Source organism: Drosophila persimilis, unplaced genomic scaffold (genome assembly GCF_003286085.1).
Source record: "Drosophila persimilis strain 14011-0111.01,24,50 unplaced genomic scaffold, DperRS2 tig00000653-arrow-arrow-pilon, whole genome shotgun sequence".
Taxonomy (NCBI): Eukaryota; Metazoa; Arthropoda; class Insecta; order Diptera; family Drosophilidae; genus Drosophila; species Drosophila persimilis.
The window spans coordinates 1,883,485-1,897,847 of NW_020825330.1; the positions used below are offsets into that span (position 1 = coordinate 1,883,485).

Below are 14,363 nucleotides of genomic sequence, written 5' to 3' on the forward strand. Positions count from 1 at the left end.
TTGATTGGAATTTATCGCTCGCCGCTTGCATATTTATGCTCTTGTCAAGCAAACCACATCTGCCTGGCCCCCACCGAACCACCAGCCAGCACCACCCAGCACCAGGCAGCACCACCCGAGGGAACTGCGACTGCATTAAGATGAGACAGACCGATAATGACATTTGTACCCGTCCTCCTCGCTGTGTTGTCTGCCATTTGAATTGGAATTGAAATGACTTTGCTGCAATGTCGTTGAACAGTCGAGCCCCGGATCGAGGGCCAATAAATAAAGTCACATTTGCAACTGGGCGCCGTCAAAGAGCAGAAGAAGATGATGGTGAGCAATGGGATCGATGGGGGCAAAAATCGATGGTGACAGCGAAAGAAGCTTTCCATAAATTCGCAGTAAGATCCAAACGGATCGTCTAGCTTGCAGCCTATGCCTATGAGAGGCCTTCTTCAGGTTTCCTGGAAAACCGAAACACCCAATTTGGCTGATGGCTGATGGGAAACCCATTGTTTTCCGAATGAATCAAGCTGAATAAAAATAACATAGTTAGCGAGCAGGCGAGAAAGGGAAAGCCCAGAGAAAGTCTAGAGGCTTTGAGTAGAATAGAGCCAATAGAGCCAAATCTTAGCTCAATTACAAGTGCAATGGATGGCTTAACTTTATTTTATATTCCAATAAGGCAATGCCTACTCTTTGCGTATGATTTGTAGCCGAAAAGGCGACAATTAGCAGGCTGTGGAATCGCTTAAAAGCAGACTTTTGAGCACCAAAAATGTGCTACAAAAATATTGTGTAAAATATTCAGTTCACATTTATTTTTCAGTGGGTCGAAAAGCAAATGAAAAATACACAAAATACAATTTTTTTTGTTTGACATTTTAAAATGGGTAAGTTTAAATATTCCAATGATATAAGTCCAATAATAATGTTTGCAAAAAGCTTCCCAGTTTGCTCACCTGGGAATGCCACTACCACCACAGTTAAATGATTTATAATAACGTTGGGTTTCCATAATGGAAAACCCTACCCTACACTCCTACTCATGGCCACATTTGTTTAATCGTTTCTTTAACATGGGTAAGTGAAAATATATTCCAATGAAATAAATATAATGATAATTATTGAAAAATTTCCTCAGCATCCCCTACTTATGGCGGAATTTGTTAAATCGTTTCTTAAACATGGGTAAGCGAAAATATATCCCGATGAAATAAATATAATGATAATTATAGCAAAAATTTTCTCAGCATCCCCTACTTATGGCGGAATTTGTTTAATCGTTTCTTAAACATGCGTAAGTGAAAATATATTCCAGTGAAATAAATATATGATATAATGATAATCATTGCAAAATTTCCTCAGAATACTCGCTTCCAATAGCCCGCTACCAAATGCTACACGGTATGGACACCTACTAAACTACCGCACCTATTGCGGTACCAGGTCTGGGATATTCGATGTCTTCCACAGAGACGACTACATCTTCATTTGCGGCTGGACCGCAATGATAGAGGATACAATACAACTTTTATGAAATTTTCCTGCGTTCTTGTTATTAATAAATAAAATAGCATTTACTTTGAAGTATTTCTCTATGGGTTTGAGGGATGAGATGTTCCGAAACTAAATGTCCTATGTCGATGACATATGTATGTTTCCATAGCTACTGAATCTAAGGCTATTCGTTATCCAACAGACATCGTTCTCAAGAAGCTTTCTCTGCGTTTGTGTTGTTGCTTGCGAGGGGTTCCCTCAGTGCTCGAGGGTTCATCGAAACACATAAAATTCTCACCCATCCGGTGGGACAAGCCGAAAAGGCGACAATTAGTAGGCTGTGGAATCGTTTAAAAGCAGATTTTTGAGCACCAAAAATGTGCTACAAAAATATTGTGTGAAATATTCAGTTCACATTTATTTTTCAGTGGGTCGAAAAGCAAATGAAAAATACACAAAATACAATTTTTTTGTTTGACATTTTAAAATGGGTAAGTGTAAATATTCCAATGATATAAGTCCAATAATAATGTTTGCAAAAAGCTTCCCAGTTTGCTCACCTGGGAATGCCACTACCACCACAGTTAAATGATTTATAATAACGTTGGGTTTCCATAATGGAAAACCCTACCCTACACTCCTACTCATGGCCACATTTGTTTAATCGTTTCTTAAACATGGGTAAGTGAAAATATATCCCAATGAAATAAATATGATAATTATTGCAAAAATTTCCTCAGCATCCCCTACTTATGGCGGAATTTGTTAAATCGTTTCTTAAACATGGGTAAGTGAAAATATATCCCGATGAAATAAATATAATGATAATTATTGCAAAAATTTCCTCAGCATCCCCTACTTATGGCGGAATTTGTTAAATCGTTTCTTAAACATGGGTAAGTGAAAATATATCCCGATGAAATAAATATAATGATAATTATTGCAAAAATTTCCTCAGCATCCCCTACTTATGGCGGAATTTGTTTAATCGATTCTTAAACATGCGTAAGTGAAAATATATTCCAGTGAAATAAATATATGATATAATGATAATCATTGCAAAATTTCCTCAGAATACTCGCTTCCAATAGCCCGCTACCAAATGCTACACGGTATGGACACCTACTAAACTACCGCACCTATTGCGGTACCAGGTCTGGGATATTCGATGTCTTCCACAGAGACGACTACATCTTCATTTGCGGCTGGACCGCAATGATAGAGGATACAATACAACTTTTATGAAATGTTCCTGCGTTCTTGTTATTAATAAATAAAATAGCATTTACTTTGAAGTATTTCTCTATGGGTTTGAGGGATGAGATGTTCCGAAACTAAATGTCCTATGTCGATGACATATGTATGTTTCCATAGCTACTGAATCTAAGGCTATTCGTTATCCAACAGACATCGTTCTCAAGAAGCTTTCTCTGCGTTTGTGTTGTTGTTAGCGAGGGGTTCGGTTCAGTGCTCGAGGGTTCATCGTAACTCATAGAATCCTCACCCATTCGGTGGGACATGCCTTTCTTGCACTTTTTGAACTTGTCCGATGGCATGAATGGAATTTCTTTGAGCCCCGTACAACCCATTAATGTTTTGTTGACCCCCAAAGTGGCAAAATGCATTCTAAAAATATGAAAATATGCAGAAGGAAAACGGTGCTAATGGCCTTAAGTGCACCACGATCTGTGGCCGATCGATCTTTGGCTTTCCGCACCGCCACATTTCCACTCTGCCACTTTTCCACCGGTGCAGCGCGCTCGCTGACGGCGACTGGCGGCGTACGTGCGCTCGTGCTTGGACAGAGCTGTCCCACTTGAGGCCACTGTACTTTGCTTTTTCCCATTGTGTCAATTAGAAAACTATCAGCGGCAAATCGGTGATTGGTGATCGGTGATCGTTGATCGGTGGTCCGTGGTCGGTGGGAGCCGGTGGGACGGCTGACAGCAGCATTTGGCCAAGTGCCGATTGGTCATAATTTATGCAGCGATGCAAATATTTTCACTAGGGGACGATCAATCCACTCCAAGCCGATCCGATCCGATCCGATCCATCCGTCCATCTATCTATCCATCCATCCCAGTCGGACTATCGATCACCCGGCCACAGGCGACCGAGGCGGACCAACCCCGAGAAATGTCAAATAAATAACCCAAACAGGCAATAAAAATACAAGACGGAGCGGAGCAGGAGGCCAAGGAGGAGCCCTCGAGTGGAGGTGCAAATGTGGGCACTTTAATGAAAACAATAAATCTTCATCACATCACATCTCAGCGAATCGATTCGAATCGAATTGAAACGGAGAACGGAGACGCAGAGCAATCAAGTGCCCAGAGGCGTGGGAGCGTGGGGGATTTTTGACTGACTCCATTTTCAAAATGAGAATATATGACAAGAAGCAAAGGGTAGAGGACATCACTGGTACACTCTTTGAGCGATTCTGTTTAGATCAGACTGTCTGATCGGTGGATAAATGATATGGATATATATATATATACACAGGGATTCGTACAGAAGAAGCGTGACTGAATCCGACACGACCTGAACTCCCCTCTGGTCCCTCATCCATTGCATTTTCTTTACACTACGCATCTGCAACAGTTGATTATTTATTGAGATAGAAGTGCACTTGTAAACTTACACAAAACGAAGCTCGTCAATTTATGGAGCTCTCGACACCCCGGATACCTACCCCACTCCCCCACTCCGCCGCTCCACCTTCACCGCCCCTCTGTCACCAGAGGGCAGGAAAATTGAAACGGAAGCACAAATTTTGATTAATTGAAATGGAAATACAAAACAAAAAAGAAAGAGATACAAAAAAAAAACAAAAGTAAAATCCAGAGAGCCAGAGGTGTGGGCGTTGGAGGGGCAGGCACTCACGTAATTGGTCCCAGGGTGGGTGTGTCCATCTCCGCCAGCGGAGCAGATCAGCAGAAGCTGCCAGAGGGGCAGCATTGGCGTCATCGCCCCGCCACTGACGCCAAAATAGCCGAGGGGGAGGGGGAGGGGGAGGAGGAGTAGGAGGAGGCTGTTGTCTGTGCGGCCGCTTCTGTTCGATTTTTGAGTTGTCAGCCAACGATTATGCAATTTATTTTCATAAGTACGGGGCCCCATTCCCATTCACATCCCCCATCCCCATCTCCCATCCGCATCCACCATCAATCCCCAGCGCCATCCCCAGAGCGATGAATGTGCCCGCCAAGGTCGCACAGTCGAATGCAAATCCATCGATATTCATTCCGGCATTCATCGCTGGGTCGTTTGTCAGTCGAGGGGCAGTAGAGAGTCTCTCTCTAATTGAAGAGACCTGAGTTATGTACCGACCATTATCGTCGCTTATCGATGAGATCACTTCCCTTCCCAATAGTGGCGGAGATAGCGATCTCCGCTGCGGACTTGCATCGGGGGCCTTATCGATACAAACCGATAGCCGCTAAGCGATCACACCTCACACCTCATGCAGGGTTTCGGGGTATCCAGTATCCACCACACACGTGATTTTCATGTTTTCGCTGACTTATTTATTGTTTGTTGATGGAAATGCGGGTGTGGTCACAGTCACAGTCACGGTCCCAGTCCCAGTCCCAGTCCCGCCCTAACCCCCCGGGCACGCGCCCACACATCCCAGATGGGAGGCGGTGGAGAGAGTGGGGAGGGGAACGGCGAGATGGCGACAATTGGCATTCACCGTCGCAATTAATCATCATCACCGTCCGATTGACAAACAAACCAGAAATAAATCAAAATCAAAATCAAGACCATAAACGACAAAGGCAGCAAATTGCATCGGCCGAGCCGCCATATACCCATATACCCGTACTCGTACTCGTACTCGCACTTAGAACCCATGCCACAACATCGAAACAATTCATCAAATATGCACACTGACATAAGTAAATCAATCAATGGTTATGGCTATGGCTATGGCTATGGCTATGGCTATGGTCCCCTCGGCCCTGGCTCTGGCTCTGGCTCTGGCTCCGGTCCCTGGCCGCTCTGGTATTCCACTTCCAGAGAACGTGGCTGGCCCGTCGTAATCCTGGACGGGGTGCAACGGGGCAAGCAAGTGCAAGAAGTCCTGACACCACCAGATGACGCACGTTTCACGGCACCGAGGAAAAACCCGACCCGGGTATGATTCCCGAAAAATAAGAAAAAGAGAGACCAACACAATAACCGATTGTTGTCCATTATTGTTGGAACATGATGATCTAGAAACGAGAGGTTCTCCTCGTATTATTCTCACGCATCCGCTGCGACCATATGGGTTGAATCTGGCGGAAATTCCCAGTGACAGGTAGAGCAGGTCGATGTCGATCCAGGTCCAGGTCCTGGTCCAGGTCCCGGCCTCGGATCCGAGCACGGACTCGGATTTGGCTATCGCGGCGGCTCGCAACGCCCGCCAAGAAGCCAATTTAAATAAGCAGCATAAACAAAAGCGACAACGTTTTATGACCACCTCACTCGTGGTCCTTTTTCGGTCCCTGGTTCGGGTCTATGTCCGTGGCCGTGTCCTTGCACAAGATCCCGATGTTGCGCCAAGCCAACCGCACAGGTTCGCCCGCCTGCCAGTGGCTGGGCTTTTCCCACGCCGACCGACGACTGACGACCGACATTGCCCATCGCTTATCTGCGCCCCTTTTATGAGGCTGCATCTGTTTTCGCACTTTCTGTTTCGCCTGATTCGGTTTTATGTGGTGGGAATTTCCGTATTCCCATCCTACCTGTTCGACTGTCTGTCTGTCTGTCCGTGTGTCTGTCCGTGTGTCCTGAACTCTGAACTCCCACCGAGCTTCAGAGAAGGTTTCCATATAACTGATTGAATACTTGATATAATAAGAATTCCAACGATCTGCGCGGAGATCATCTAGGTTTTTCTTGGTATGGATACAAAGCCACAAAATTCAACGGGTTCAATTCAATTCTTCCACAAGGGTTTGTTGCGGGATCAATTGGGATCTACGGTTAGAGATCATAAGAAATCAAGATCCCTTGGATTTGAATTGTATTTTGGGATGACTTCAACGCCTTTCTGTGCACAATGCACGGATCTCCTTATGATAGGAATAAACAAGGCATAAAAAAGTACATCTTATAGGTATATTACCACCGATCGATGCAATTCCATCAGCTCTCTCTATTTTGGGGATCACTTTATCCCACAACAAGGGACAATCTTTTCAAACACATGCTATTTGGCTTGGCTTTGCCTCTGATCCCCCAAACAGACGCAGATCTTGTCAAGTTTTTCGTTACCTGAACTATGGAAAATTCGATCTGGAATGCGTAGATGATTTGGCTGATCTACCGATTGATATAATCTCTTTTGTCTATAAAACAGCCCACACCAAGATTCAATCGAAATCCCCTTGTGAGAGACCGATCGGACTTTTATGATCGATACCAAGTCCATGTCCATGTCGATGTCAGTCATCCATTTGTGTTGTGTGTTGGCTTCTAATGCCTTAAACCCAAATCCATTTCAGCCTTTGACCATATAATCCAACAGCTACATCATACATATATGGCACTTGAAAGCACCCCGTCTGCATGCCAATCCCCATCCCCATCCCCATCCCCACCTCTGCGATCGCACTTGTCGCTGGCGCTGGCGCTGGCGCTGCCGATGGCGCCGGCGCCGTCAGGGTCGTCAATTTTGAGCGACATCTCGTATTGGTAGCGAAATACGAATACTCGTACGATACAGGCACACAAATGTACACATAGTATACAAAGCCCGAAAATCAAACAAGGGAATTATTTTGGTGGGGGGAGGGTCGAAACTATAGGCGCCAGACGGGCATTAAAAAAGAAACAAAACCGAAACGAAACGAAACGAAACCAAAGAAATAAGAGGAAGGAAGCCAGGGACAGAGACAGGAATTGGCAGAGGGAAGCGGGATCTGGAATGGGGATGGGAATGGGGATTGGTATGGGGAAAGGCGCATTTCCACATTTGTTTATTGTTGAGAACGATTCGGCTCCGGGTTCTTCGGGATTTAATGGTTTTTTTTTTGGCCAAAAGCAACAACAGCCACTGCCACTGTCTGGCAGCCTTAATGGCCGAGATATCCAATTAATGCGATTTACTGGATCCGTTTTTGCATTTCGCACTGACTTTACGACTGCGGATATTAATTAATTTGTCTATGCGGCTCTCCGAGATGGGAATGGGAATGGGAATGAGGATGGGAAATATCTGAGCAGAGCGATCGTGTTCTCCACCCAATCCACCGGGCAGTCCAATCCCAGTCAATGCCATTAATGTGGCCATAAACCAAATGCTTTAACGTCTATAATTTGTCTGCGCTTCGCTCCTGCCCACGCTCCCATGCGATCCCATCTCACCCACTCTGATCCACCTCCGTTCCGCTCCCCTTGCTGTTCGCCTTGCTGTTCCCCTTTCTTTTCCCCACTCGCAGCACGGCATGATTCATGAAAGTCTAAAGAGCTAACTAATAGTCGAAAATTTCATTAAATTTGCGCTTCTTTTTTTATACACACCCGTCTATTATTTATAAATGTTTGTTTCCAAATGCTGTTTATAAAGCAGAACAGAAATTTCTTCTTTGTCTTATCCGCTTAGCCGTTTTCAAGGAGAACAAGGGAGATCTGTTGGAGGGAGAGGACTACGACTAGGCGATACCCTATACCTATACCCTTCAGGCACTAGAACAGCTGGCACCCTATTAGGAAAGAGCGAGTAACGGAAAAGGCGAGCCATACCCTTCTCAAAAGAGCTTCTACGGGTCTCATGCTTGAGGCTTTGGATAAAAGGATGTACATACAATGTATTTCAGCGTTGATTGGGCGTACGAGTCGATCAACATTTTATACCCAATTGATGCTTTGATGTGGATCATTCCTCCCCAACGATATACCCCTTCTCCATTGAGAGAGAGCAACACTTGGTGGATCCCCGTTTCGGAGATGATTTTCTTCGCGCAGGCGGTTCCATGACACCCATTCTGAACCCTAATTGGTAATGGGTACTAAAAAAAGAGTTAAACACAAGCGAAATTGAAATGAATTGAAATTTCCTCCCATACCCAGACCCCGAGTGAGTGTGTGTTTGTTTATGGGTGTACGCTTACGAGTATGGATGGATGGATGGGTGGATGGGTGTGCGGGTGTCCGAGTGTGTTTGGATGTCGTTTCGCTTTCTTTGTGGGCTGATGCCTTTTGATTTCGCTAATCGTCTCTACAACAACCAACAGAGAGATGATCTAATTATTGACGCACGAATCCGCAATGGCCCCACAACAACAGCGGCCCCAGCAATCAGGGGGAAAATTGAAAACTGAAATATTGAAAAGGCTGAGTAGGACAGGCGGACAGCCAGCCCACAAAGAAAGCAATAATATTGCCCGCGAAACGAGCGAAATCAAAATCATTATCCCAGTCATTAGCTCTTTAGCGAGTTGTTGTTTGTCGCCTTGTTCTTTTTTTTATTGTTCGACGGCTATAAATCCGCTAATGTACTTATGCTCCGCACATCTGAACGGGCAGCAGCGCCAGCGGCAGCGGGGGCCACTGTGCGCGTTTTCCCAGCGCTTAAAAACGCCTCCAACTCGCGGCAACCTTCAACTGCTGAACTTGACGACCTCACACAACATAAACAGTCATCTCCAGATAGAACCACACCGCACACAGATACAGATACTCGTGCGAGTATGCCTGTTAACATATGTATCTACATATTTACGGGTATACACGCCATATGCATATACATATGTACCTAATATATTGTATCTATCGCCCGGAATTGGTTCATGGCCGAGGGTTGGCCTTGCCAGCCAGACAGACAGACAGATTCGACAGACTCGATCGATTATTTTGTGGCTCCGCCAAAGATTTGTGGTAAACAGTAAGGGGAAATAATGGGGAACAATGGGGAAGCTACAGCCATTTGAGGTTTGAAGGGGATAAGACATGAGGAAAATGCTTTCTTTCTGCTTTATCATCTTCTGAAGTACTCTTAAAAAGACTCACATCTCATCATTGCAGATTCGCAATAATACATATAGAATCAATCCCCATCCCATGATCGGCATTTATTAATTTCTCCCTCATATCCGAGATGTTTATATGTTTATTCGGCTATATAAAAGTGAGTCAAATTTTCAATAACTAGAAAACCTCTTAAATTGATTGGAACTCATTAATAGATTAATGTATCATTATTCCTAGAACGACACTCGCATCTTCAAAGGTATATTATTCCCATCGGGCTTGAGGTTCCGACCATCCACTCACAGACACGAAGATATAGTCACAATTTGGGATCGAACAGAATTAGGCATAACGGGAAATAAAGGGAAAATAAAGTCGCCATTGGGCGACGACCCAAAACCTTGAGAGGGATCAAGCAAGCGTTTTGTGGGTTTCAGGATAAATATTAAGGGTTATTAAAGACCGATGGTTATAAGCCAGTCTTAGACCACTGTCTCCTCCCAATTCACCTATATCCATCTATAAAATGGTATTTTTTAAATAATTAGAAATTAGAAACTATGGATGAATATTTGATCATTACCATTGCCATTGCCTTTCTCATTCCTGATCCCCGGTCGTGGAGTGCAGTTACATTTGCTGCCTATTTGTCTCTCCCACCTGGCTGGCTCCACCTCCATTCCCATTCCTATTCCCATTCCCAATCCCATCCCTCTCTTATCCACTCCCCCTTCTTAGCCCCACCCCCTCGTATTGGCCTTCTTTCACCTTGGCTACGTGATGCCATGGCGTGATCGTGTAACAATGCGAGTGATTAGTACGCGCCGGCGTTCAACATGCGCAATCCGCCGATGGCAGCGAACTTTACCTTTTTTTCGTACCTGGTACTCTTCCATAGAGTATATTTCGTTTGTGCAGAAGCTGAAGGATACGTTTCGGAACTTTTAAAGTGTCCAAATTGTTGGATACCTGAACTTTTGATGGGTATACTCTTACAATTTTGGAAATATGAAGACGATCGTCACAGACACAGAATGGGGAATATTATTTGTATTCAGTATTAAGGATGGTTCCCGGGTATCTGATAGTCGGCAGCTTATGTCGATTATTTCATTTCGATTCGTTGTTGTAGCTGCAGTTTTTTCAGATATTCTTTCCTTTTTTTGCAGCTTTTGCAGTGGCCTTTGTTATTGCTGTCTGACTGAATGTCTGTGGCTGGATGGTCGTTGGTCTGTTGCATTGCAGCATGCGCCGTGTACTGGAGGCAGAGTGAAATGATTTAGTGTGATTTATCTGCGAATTCCTTCTTTCAATCTCTTCTCACGCCACACCACGCCATGCCACGCCACGCCACGGCACCGCACGGCACGGCACAGCCCCGGCTCACAGGGGCCCAGCCAGGAAGGGCCTTTGGGCTCTGCTCTGCTCTGCTCTGCTCTGCTCAGCTCTGCTCTGCTCTGAAGAGGTTCAAAAGATCTGAAGCTGAGCCTGAGTCTGAAGTGGAGTCGGGGAACGGAAAGGGGAACGGGAACTGAGACAGAGGCAGAGGCAAAATGCCACGCCCCTTATGTCGACTCTTTGTTGGGGAAGGTGTTATAAAACTGATAATAAAAATTATAAGCTATGCCCCATAAATTGGCATTTAATAGTTGAAATTTACACTGAATTGACAGTGCCTCACAACAGTATGGAAATGGGAACTGGGAACCGGGAATGGGAATGGTAGAAATACTAAATTATCGTTCGTTCGTCCGTTCGGCTGTGGGGTACTCGTATGAAATATGCCTGGTCAGGTAGGTCTTGGTCTCGGTCTCGGTCTCCGTCTCCGTCTCGATCTCGATCTCAGCCATTCTCGATCCTTAATGCAGGAACCACCCGCTCCCGATGATCAGAGGAGGATCAGAGCCCAACCTCGATGCCGATGCCGAAGGCACTCGCCGCGATTTATGATGCATCATTATACGAATTTTTATTATGGTTATATTTTGATACGCACTTCAGACGAATCTCCTACATTAATATATGCACGTACAGTGCGTGTCGCAGCTGTAAGACTGGAAGAGATAATCCAGAAAATGATAAGAAATTAATGGTTGTTAATAGATAATTCTTATGGATAAAATGGAGATTCTACATAGCGGCTCCCTGGTCATCATTTTCAGGGCCAATCCATTTAATTCCAACCTTCCAAAGGGAAGCCTTAAAGTGCCACTCTGCACTGTGCTCTCTGAGTGGGGGAGATCTTATTAGCTGTTTCCGACTCTGAGGACGAGGACTCCATGCCGGTGCCTCGCTTTTGGCAATTTATGTAACCTGGCAGTGCAAGTGCCAGCCAGCCATTGCCCCCCTCACTCGTGTGGAGACTGCCAGTAACTAACTGCTGCCCCTGATCATCATAATCATCCTCATTACAACTGATAATGCCAACAACAACTTTATCTGATTCGTGTTGCAATTCCTGACCTCGTCGCTCGTCCCTCGTAGCACGTCGCTGTCTTCTCCATCTCCTACTCCTACTCCTCCCCTACTCCATCTTGGGTTCATTTTGGGTTGGCTCTCCTTCTCCGTTATCGAGACTGTTTCGTTTCGTTTCGTTTCTGTGGCTGTTTATCTTGTTTATGGCTGACCATCAAAGTCTTAACACATTTTCGGCTCTGTTTGTACTTGATTTGCTTTATTTGGGTTGGCTTGGCTTGGCTTGGCTTGGCTTGGTGTTGCTGTTGGTTTACTCTTGTTCTGGGTCTTTTCGTCGGGAGACCGTAAACGTAACCGTAACTGTTTCTGGTGGTATCTTTTTTTTGGGGGGGGGGGGGGGGGGGGGGACCGTAACTGTTTCTGGGAGCAAGTGTCAATTAGCAAGGCATCCGCTAATAGAGTACTTAGACTCAAGGGCCATCCAACGAAAATTGCAATTGGGCAAGCGCCTGGAGTTGGATCTGGACGTGGATGTGGACCTGGGTCTCCAGTTAATCGCAGTGGGGCTCAGTGACATGGCAGTCCCCTCCCAGATTCACTGTCAGACAGGCAGGCACACACGGAGTGGCGCAGAGCGGCGCAGAGTGGCGCAGAGTGGCTGTTGTTGGATGTATTAAAATTCCAACAATTAGGGAACATTTCACATGCCTTTCTAATAGCCAACAACGTGCTCGTCAGAGCCCCAGCCAGAGCCAGAGCCAGAGCAGCAGTAGCAGCAGCAGCTACAAGAGATGCAACAAGTTGATAGCCAAAGCTAGTCAAACCGCTTTGCTGGGCACTCACTATGCAATTTCATATGAGTTGTGCCGCAGAAAAGGAGCAACTTCTGCCACATCAGGAACAACAAAGGAACGGCAACAACAGCAACAGCATGTTGGCATGTCAATAATCTTGTACTAGTCAAGTTGAAGAAGTTGGAGCTGGGGCTGGAGCTGGAGCTGGGACTGGGACTAGAGCTATGGATGTTGATGTTGATGTGGATGCGGATGGAGCTGGTGCAAATGCAAAAGCAAAAGCAAAAGTGGCAACAGAAGCAGAACAAGTTGACAGTCAACGCAGATGTTGGGGTAGGGAGCGGCACAATCCGTGAGCCCTGACACTGGACAGATCTCACGGATCTGTAGGACTCATCCGACCCGGTTTCGGTCACTTGCCATCGGAGTTGAGCCTCATGCTCGGACGTGACTTTCCACTTCCGTTTCCAGAACGCAGAACGCATCGCCTTGAATCGAATCGAATCGAAAACGAAATCCGATTTGCGATAGTCCCATAAATTATTTTTGCACTCTCGCACAATCGGCTGCCAGTCAGCTGCTCCTACTTTCCCTCTCCTTGTTGTGTCACGAATTGGGCATCGGAGTCGGACCCCACCCACACACACACTGTACGCATGTACGTGCCGAGTACAGTGCGCACGCATTGCAGCGACAAAGACATGAGCAAATGGTAGATGCGTAAACTACAGCCGAGAGTTTTCCCTGGAAGGTAAACGAATCAGGAATGCGGCTTGCCTTGGCCACAGGGTGCTTAGAGCGCTGTCACAAGGTGCCCTGATCGGAAGGATGATTTATTTTTGTTTTCTTTATTCTTAATGAGGAATGGTTTAAGGTTTGCACTACATTCTTTTGGGAAGCTCTCTAGGAAGGACGATGACAATACCAGTACCTTTTAAAGTAGTATTTTGATGTCTCGCATTTCTTCGTGAAGTTCGTGCTGGCCCCCAAACGCGATCATGGATCTCATCCCTAGCACGAGACGGTCCGACAGCCGTCGCCGTCTCCGGGCTTCCATTCCGACAGCGAGACATTTTGGGACGCGGCCAGCGAAGTGACGTGAAGGTGGCAAAAGCCCGAGCACTGTGCCAACGGCCCTCGCACGTTCCACGCTCCATTGACAGAAAACAAATTTGCATTTGCCAGGAAAAAAGGCAGCGACATCAGGCCCGCATAGACTACAGATAGAGGCACATAACACCCATATAGTATACATACATATACATATGTATATATATGGTAAGTCACGGCTAAAGTTGGACCAGAGACTATTAAACAAGAAGGAAGATCGAGAGGGACTGGGTACTGGGGACTGCCGCTAGTGTGCGTAACATTTCCTGATTATTCATTCATGGAATTGTATACAGAAGTCACGATTCATGGGAAACACTTATGTTCGATTGATTGAACGTCAATTGCAGAGGCCAAGGAAGTGGAAAACAGGGGGGTAGAATATAGAATAGATAAAATAGCCCCCCCCCCCCCTCCAGAATCACGAATATCCCAAGTGATCTCAGCATTGCACTTATTTGCACTCAAATTCGACATTACATTACGTATACGGCACCGACACCGCTGACACAGTCAAACATTACGCATACGCCGCGTATGTCACCCAACACAGAACAGAGTGGGAGTGGGAGTGGGAGGGGGAAGGGGTCAGCGAAGAACTAG

At 45.7% G+C, this 14,363-nt stretch overlaps 2 long non-coding RNA genes across 2 annotated transcripts; both read left to right on the forward strand.

Annotated features, from left to right (window-relative positions):
• The first annotated feature begins 849 nt into the window (after positions 1-849).
• On the forward strand, positions 850-1,568 carry LOC113566273. The gene is made up of 5 exons (XR_003409033.1): positions 850-878; positions 931-1,068; positions 1,130-1,176; positions 1,239-1,285; positions 1,354-1,568. It is a non-coding gene; the product is annotated as an uncharacterized LOC113566273 (long non-coding RNA).
• A 388-nt stretch (positions 1,569-1,956) lies between these two features.
• LOC113566272 lies at positions 1,957-2,773 on the forward strand. The gene is made up of 6 exons (XR_003409032.1): positions 1,957-1,976; positions 2,029-2,166; positions 2,226-2,272; positions 2,335-2,381; positions 2,444-2,490; positions 2,559-2,773. It is a non-coding gene; the product is annotated as an uncharacterized LOC113566272 (long non-coding RNA).
• Positions 2,774-14,363: the final 11,590 nt, after the last annotated feature.